The sequence below is a fragment of the Capsicum annuum genome, chromosome 2 (genome assembly GCF_002878395.1).
Source record: "Capsicum annuum cultivar UCD-10X-F1 chromosome 2, UCD10Xv1.1, whole genome shotgun sequence".
NCBI classification, from domain to species: domain Eukaryota; kingdom Viridiplantae; phylum Streptophyta; class Magnoliopsida; order Solanales; family Solanaceae; genus Capsicum; species Capsicum annuum.
The window spans coordinates 132,361,820-132,368,854 of record NC_061112.1 but is presented as its reverse complement, the minus strand read 5'-3'; positions in this window follow the sequence as shown (position 1 = coordinate 132,368,854).

Sequence of the window (7,035 nt, the reverse complement as noted above, 5' to 3'; positions counted from 1 at the left end):
ACATGTTGAATTCTATTATGCTGACAAAAATAGTGAAAAAGTTGAGGGTTAGAACATCAAGCATCCACCATCTAGACATGCAATCGAATCAAGTTAGATGAGCGTTAATCATATTCTCGCAATAGACAAATCGATTTGTTCTCTGTTTAACGTACATCTCAATACTTATAGAAGTATTTCTTTAATAAAATTCTATTTTAGGAGTATTTTTCTAATTGAACAGTAGAAAGTAAATATTAATTAATTCTCCTACCATATATTCTAGGAGTACCATATATTTTAGGAAGTCTAGTAGAAAGGAAAATATTAATTAATTCTACCATATATTTTAGGAATCCTATCTAATATAATAAAAAATAATTAAATAGTAATAAATTTAAAAAATAGTGCAAAGACAGTTTTATCTAAAGAAGAGTCTTTTAATGAAGGGTAAAAAGTTCAAATCACTTTTAATATATTATAGATTATAGCTATAGATTCAGTCAAACGACCTGAAAAACTAATATTAGAAAAATATAAAATCTACTGGGAGAAAACCTCCCCTAAACAAAACTCTTTAAAGACTACATTGTGGATATTATTGTATTATTGTACGAGAAGGGAGGATCAAATAGAGTTCCAAAACCTTTTCTCTTGAAAAGAGGTTAGCCAAATATAGAAAAGTTTTATATTTTTCTTTCAGGAAAGTAAAAGTAATTATGGTATTACTTGTATTTTTCTTTTAAGGAAAGTAAAACTTAAACTTGGTAAAAAAATTAGGAGAAAAACACTAACAGAGACTAGGTTGCAACTCAATCTTGTATTATTTAGTTGAAAAGGAATAGGCTCTAGATATATAAAACAATAGTACTAGCAATTATAATTTCATCTTAGCTTCAATATATCACTTTAATGCAAGGTTCTAATTCACAACAGTAGGGGTTTTCTTCATAGAAAAAAAAAAATAGGTCTACATGTTTAATATATGAAAAATAACAATTATAATCAGATGCAAATTATATTTAATTCGAATATATACTAGTTTTTGATCCTATTTATTCTTCTTATTCTTACTCAATAAAGACATTGTTGGTACCGACGAGTTCGTTTGATACGCAACCATATGCTTATTTTCCAAATTCTAGAAGATAGTTCGAGGAAAAATAATGTTTAGACTTTGGAGTTTGGACCATTGGGTCTTTGACATATTGCTACAAAAATATTCTATACCCCACGAAAATGACAAACTCAAAGGGTGTATTCAAGATTTTTTTTTTTTGTTTGAAAATATAATAAGTAGAGTTTTTATTTATTTATTTATTTTGTGTAGGATACATAAGCAAAAAATATTATCTTAGAAATATTTGTACACAAATGTTGTGGGAGGTGAATGTGGGACTGTGGGGGTGGAGATGAAGATGTAGTGTTGGAGGTTCGGGAAAATGTAATCAGTATGAAATGTATTTGTGGAACTTATTTTCCCATAAAAATGTTCTCCAAATTTTGACTAATTAAACATAAAAAATTTCTTGACCAAACACTCCCAAAAAATGTGTTTGGTATGGACTAATTTTTTTTTTTCTTTTTACATTTTTGCTTGTTTGAATATTTTAGATAACAAGATTTGTAAAGTTACTTTTCTAATGGGATAACAAAAAAATAATAACATTGTGTGTTAATTTTATCCTATCAATCCTGCACGACTACACCCATCCTGATCCCAACATTGATATAATATTTTAGTGTCTGTCTTAATTATATATAATATTTTGAGATAATAATATAAGAAAAAAAGGACAAAAAATCACAAATTAAAGGCCACCAAATTATCCCGTGTCCTCCACATTCTCCATTCTCCCAAGGGTTCACCATTGGTGTTTCATCACGAAAATGTATTTCTCATGTGCTTACCTAAAACAAAATTGACTTAGTATGAGCTTCCACACAATAAATTGGTACTTTCATTAAAAAACGATTGACTAATATATAAGCATGCTTAAGCCACACTCGTATGATAAAGATAGTCGTCGCTCAAATAAATTACATATATTTCCGAAGAAAAATGTTCTGCTCTTATAATATTTAAAATTCCAAGAGTAGACATTAAGTTTTTTTCTTAGATTTTGCTAATATCTGACTTAGTCATTAAATATGATTATGCTATTTTCTTTGGTTACGGTTTTATATTCCGCAAGTTCCAAACATTCATTTAAAATTGGCTAATATTTGAATTAGTATATAAAAATGATTATGTCATTTTCTTTAGTTACGGTTGTATATTCAGTATGTTCTAAACATTCATTTGCAGATTAACCAAGCTTTTACTTTTTCATAATTTCATACTCTTTATGATTAATTTTGGCACTTGTTCAGTATTTAAAATTTATTGATTTGACTAATTTAATCGATATTAAGTAGGTTCACTAAAAAATAAAGTATTTTTTTATTAAAGCTTTTATTGTTTTTAGGAGAAAATGGTCAAAAGTCTCGCCCAACCTTTACCCCAAATTTCAACTGCACACTTATACTTTGCTGGGGTCCTATGATCTCCTGAATTATTTTAAAGTGGAATTATTACCCCCTAAACCCTGACAATCAGTCAGTTTGGATAAAATGTGATGCACGCGCCAACAACATTTTGACACGTGTTTTTTTGTTTAAAATTAATTTTTATTTACTTTTTTTTTTTATTTTTATCACTTTTTATCATTTTTCATTATTTCTTCACCATTATTTTTTTCACCATTACTTTTCATCTTTTTTTTTTTCAAACTTTATTATTCCTACTTCTATGCGAATAATTTTCGACGATCTTGACGTGGAAAATAATGAACAATATCGAATTTGAAATTTTCAACGATCTTAAATTCAAAAATAATAAACAACATCAAATTTGAAAATTCCCGATAACCTTGAAGTGGGAAACAATGACCATATAATTATTAAATTTCTGACGATCTTAAATCCTGAAACAACGAACAATATCAATTTTAAAATTTTCAACGACCTTGAAATCGGAAACAATGAACAATACGGAATTTAAAATTTTCAATGAGCTTAAAGTCGGAAACAATAGAGAATTTTAAAAATTTCGACGACCTTGAAGTCGGAAATAATGGACAATATCGATTTTGAAATTTTTGAGATCTTGAAGTCGGAAATAATAAACATCGAATTAAAAATTTTCGACAACCTTGAAGTGAGAGACAATGAACAATATCAATTTTTAAATTTTCGACGATCTTATATTCGGAAACAACGAAGAATATGAATTTCAAAATTTTCGACAACTTTGAAGCCGGAAACAATGAACAATACCGAATTTAAAATTTTCAATAACCTTAAAGTCGGAAACAATAAAGAATTTTAAAATTTTCAATGACCTTCAAGTCAGAAACAATGGACAATACCCATTTTAAAATTTACGACGACTTTGAAGTCGTAAGTAATGGACAATATCGATTTTAAAATTTCTGACAATCTTGAAGTTGGAAACAATGAACAATACCCATTTTGAAATTTTCGACTAATTTGAAGTCGAAGTCAATTGATTTTGTGCTTGGAGATGAGAAAAATGATAAATTAATTTTGGATGTCATTGATGAGTTTTTGGAAAGAAGAAGAAGAAAAATTAAAAATGAATAAAGAAAATAAAGAAATATTTAAAATAAATTTTTAATAAAAAAAATTCGTTCTCACTCTCTTTAAAGAGAATGAAACACTCTCTTGTCATGTCAGTGTTTAGAGGAGTAATAATTCTACTTTAAAATAGTTCAGGAATCATAGAACCCCACAAAAGATAAATATGTAGTTGAGATTTCTATTAAAGGTTAGGGTAATAGACCATTTTCTCTTATTTTTAATGCTTTAAGGTTCTTTAGTGTTCTTCGATGCATATATGATCAGATTTGTAACTTATATTAGATATAGGAGATTGTGCGGGTACGAATTGAAAAAATGTTACTTTCACATGATATAGATGTAATTTGAAGCATCACTGAATTTTTTTAATAATTTTAAAATATTTTTAAGTTGTTAGTACTCTCACCGTCCCTTCTTTTTACTTCTGTAGTTAATAGTAAACATTAAATGTGAACAATTAAAATTTCAATGTCCATTTTTATATTCAATAAATATTATTAATATTGATAAAGAATAAAATAATAAAATTTATTATTTAATTTATAATTTTTTAATTATCGTATAAAATGAAATGTGTTCAACTAAAATAAAATAAAGAAATTATTATAATTTGTGAGCATTGCACAAAAGAAAAGTTTATCCACTGTACATCTAAATAATAGCTACTACATATTTTCACATGATTCATTCCAATTAAAAAGAAAAAAGAAAGATGTGTAATGATTACCTATTATTTATTCAACTCTACATAGTTTAGGAACGAGGACTTATTTTCCAAGTTGAACCTTGTATTTAAAGGCTTTTTTCTTCTCACGGTATGACGTGTAACCATTCATATAACCAAAGTCTAGCCAAATCAATGACTAACATATATCTTATTACCTGCAACAGTGCTACGTGTGCAGAGAAAAACTAGCAGTAGATTTTAGTCAACAACAATGCAGTACTGTAGATTCAGAACTAATATCATCTCACGTTTAATTTATTTGTCTTATAATTCCTTAATTTTGGTGTACTTTTCATATTTAATTGTATCTAGCTAGCTAGCACTTGTGCTTATTTATCTCACAAATAAGGTATTTTCTTCTTTGTTCTTGATTAAAAAGAAGGAAAAGAGGTCAAATTTATCTCTTTATTTTAAAAAATTAATTAAATATATTAGAGTTTAAATTTATCTTCAACGTCATATTTTGAGTGAAAATTAGAAAAAAAATTCACTTGTACCTTTCTTTTAATAGAAAAGTCCACGCAACGTTAAATACCTCATTTTAAGAAAATAAAACATTTCCTAATCTAACCTCTCCTCTCGATCTGAATTCTTCATTCATGTGTCTCTACATACAATTTGGATCTACACAAATTTTTGATCATATTATTTGCTCAAAAATCTTATCCACTGGTTATAGAATCTAGATGCACATAAAATTACACACCAAAATTTGAAATTTGAACATAACTGGAACAAGAGCAGAGTCTGTACTAAACATTTTCTCTAGTTCCTCGATTTTGCGTTATCCCGTTTCAGTTTACTTTTTGTTCATCCATAAACAATCTATTAGCGTTGCACGTTGAAAGAGAAGTATAGTTGCTCGTTGGAAAAATTCGACCAACAGAACTGAGGAATGAGTATGTTTGCTTGTGTCTTTTTTGTGGATTGAGTCGGATTAGGATGTATTTTATTTTTTAAAAATGAGGCATTAAAAGTTGATTTGGACTTTCTGTTAAGAAATGATACAAGTGAAAAGTTTCTTAACAACGATGATAAATTTGTTAACGAAAGATATAGTTGACCAATTTTTCAAAGTAGGGGATAAAATTGGCCCTTTCCCCTAAAAAGAAACTAGTCATGTCTTCAAAGGCGGATTTAGGGAGTTAAGCGGGGTTTCCCGAGAATTCAGTAACTTTTGTGCAGATTTAATTGTATTTATATTGAGAAATATTGTAAATATATACAAATTTTAAGTTCGGAACTTGTAATGAAGAGTTTTATTATATTGATCTAGTGGCAAAGAAGGCATCTATTGAAACATTTGCTGCCTTTTGATTGTGGGTTCTAACTCCATTAGCACTTTTTATTTTGCCCAACGAACCCACAAACTTAAAATCCTAGATTCACCTCTGCATGTCTTTGATGAGAAGAGAAACAAAAATCAACACTTTAATTTTTTTTTTAAGTTTTGTTTTACCCAAAGAACCCACAAACTTCTCAGTAGCAATGGTTGAAATCGACGTTGGCATTTCTAACCATATGGCAGCAGATTACTTTGCTAAAATGGCCTCTACTAGTGAAAGTGAAACCTTTTTCTACTCTTGACAATCCCTTCCTCAAGAAATCAAAGATTTAATCCAACTAAACAAACGGCAATTACCTTACGCAAAAAATAGCTTATAAGTTGTTTTGACCAACTTATAAGCTAATCCAAACACTCATTATATATGCTTTAGTAGAGAAGGAGATTGTATAGGCTACTCTTTCCTCAACTCTTTTTTGTGGATCTTTTAGAGCTGGAATTTGTTGGTTAGGTTAGGGGTAAGGTTCATGTCCCCCTCTAACAAGCTTCTTGTTGATTAATAGCATGGTAGGGGTCAAGCCTAACCCTCCTCACCAAGGGCACCACAATTTGAGGTGATGGCTTATTAAAAAAAAAAAAAAAAATTCACAAATTTAAAATTCTAAATCCACCTTTATGAGAGCATCTCTTTGATGAGAAGAGAAACAAAAATCGAATAAAAACTATTGGTGATTTTGACTATATAAAAGAAAATTACAACTTTGACTATATAAAAGAAAATTACAACATGTGACAAAATCATCGGAGAAACATATTATATGGCTAAAGGAAGCATCGATCACACTTAACACGGCTAGAACTATAGCAAAGAAGAAAAAACCTTGTATGTAATAATTACTAATAAAAGTCAATTCCATACCAAACAATATCAACTCTCAGTCTGTAATTACAATTAATTAAAGCAGAACAATGACTAGCTAGTAATTGTCTTCTTTTTTTTTCCATTCAATGTACGATACCCATATTGAAGTCTGACTAATTCAGACTAGCATTGGAAAGTCCCACTAGAGTCAAGCGCTCGCTACGAAAGACAACTCCATACCCAAGGCTCGAATGCATATCAAGACCTTTGATTAATTAAGTATGAAGGAATACTTACCACTCCACTACAACTAATTCGGTGGTGATCAGTGGTGACCAGCTAGTATTCCTTCCATTCATCTTTACTTGATTACTTTCCTATTAGCACAGGGATTAAGAACCACAGTAAATGAGAGGGGTAATTTTATCATATTACCCTTTGAATATATATTTTTAATTTAATACTTTGGAAAATACATTGGATAATGAATCGTATTTGATGCTAAGGGTAAAATGGAAAGAAATAGATAAATTAGTTGGT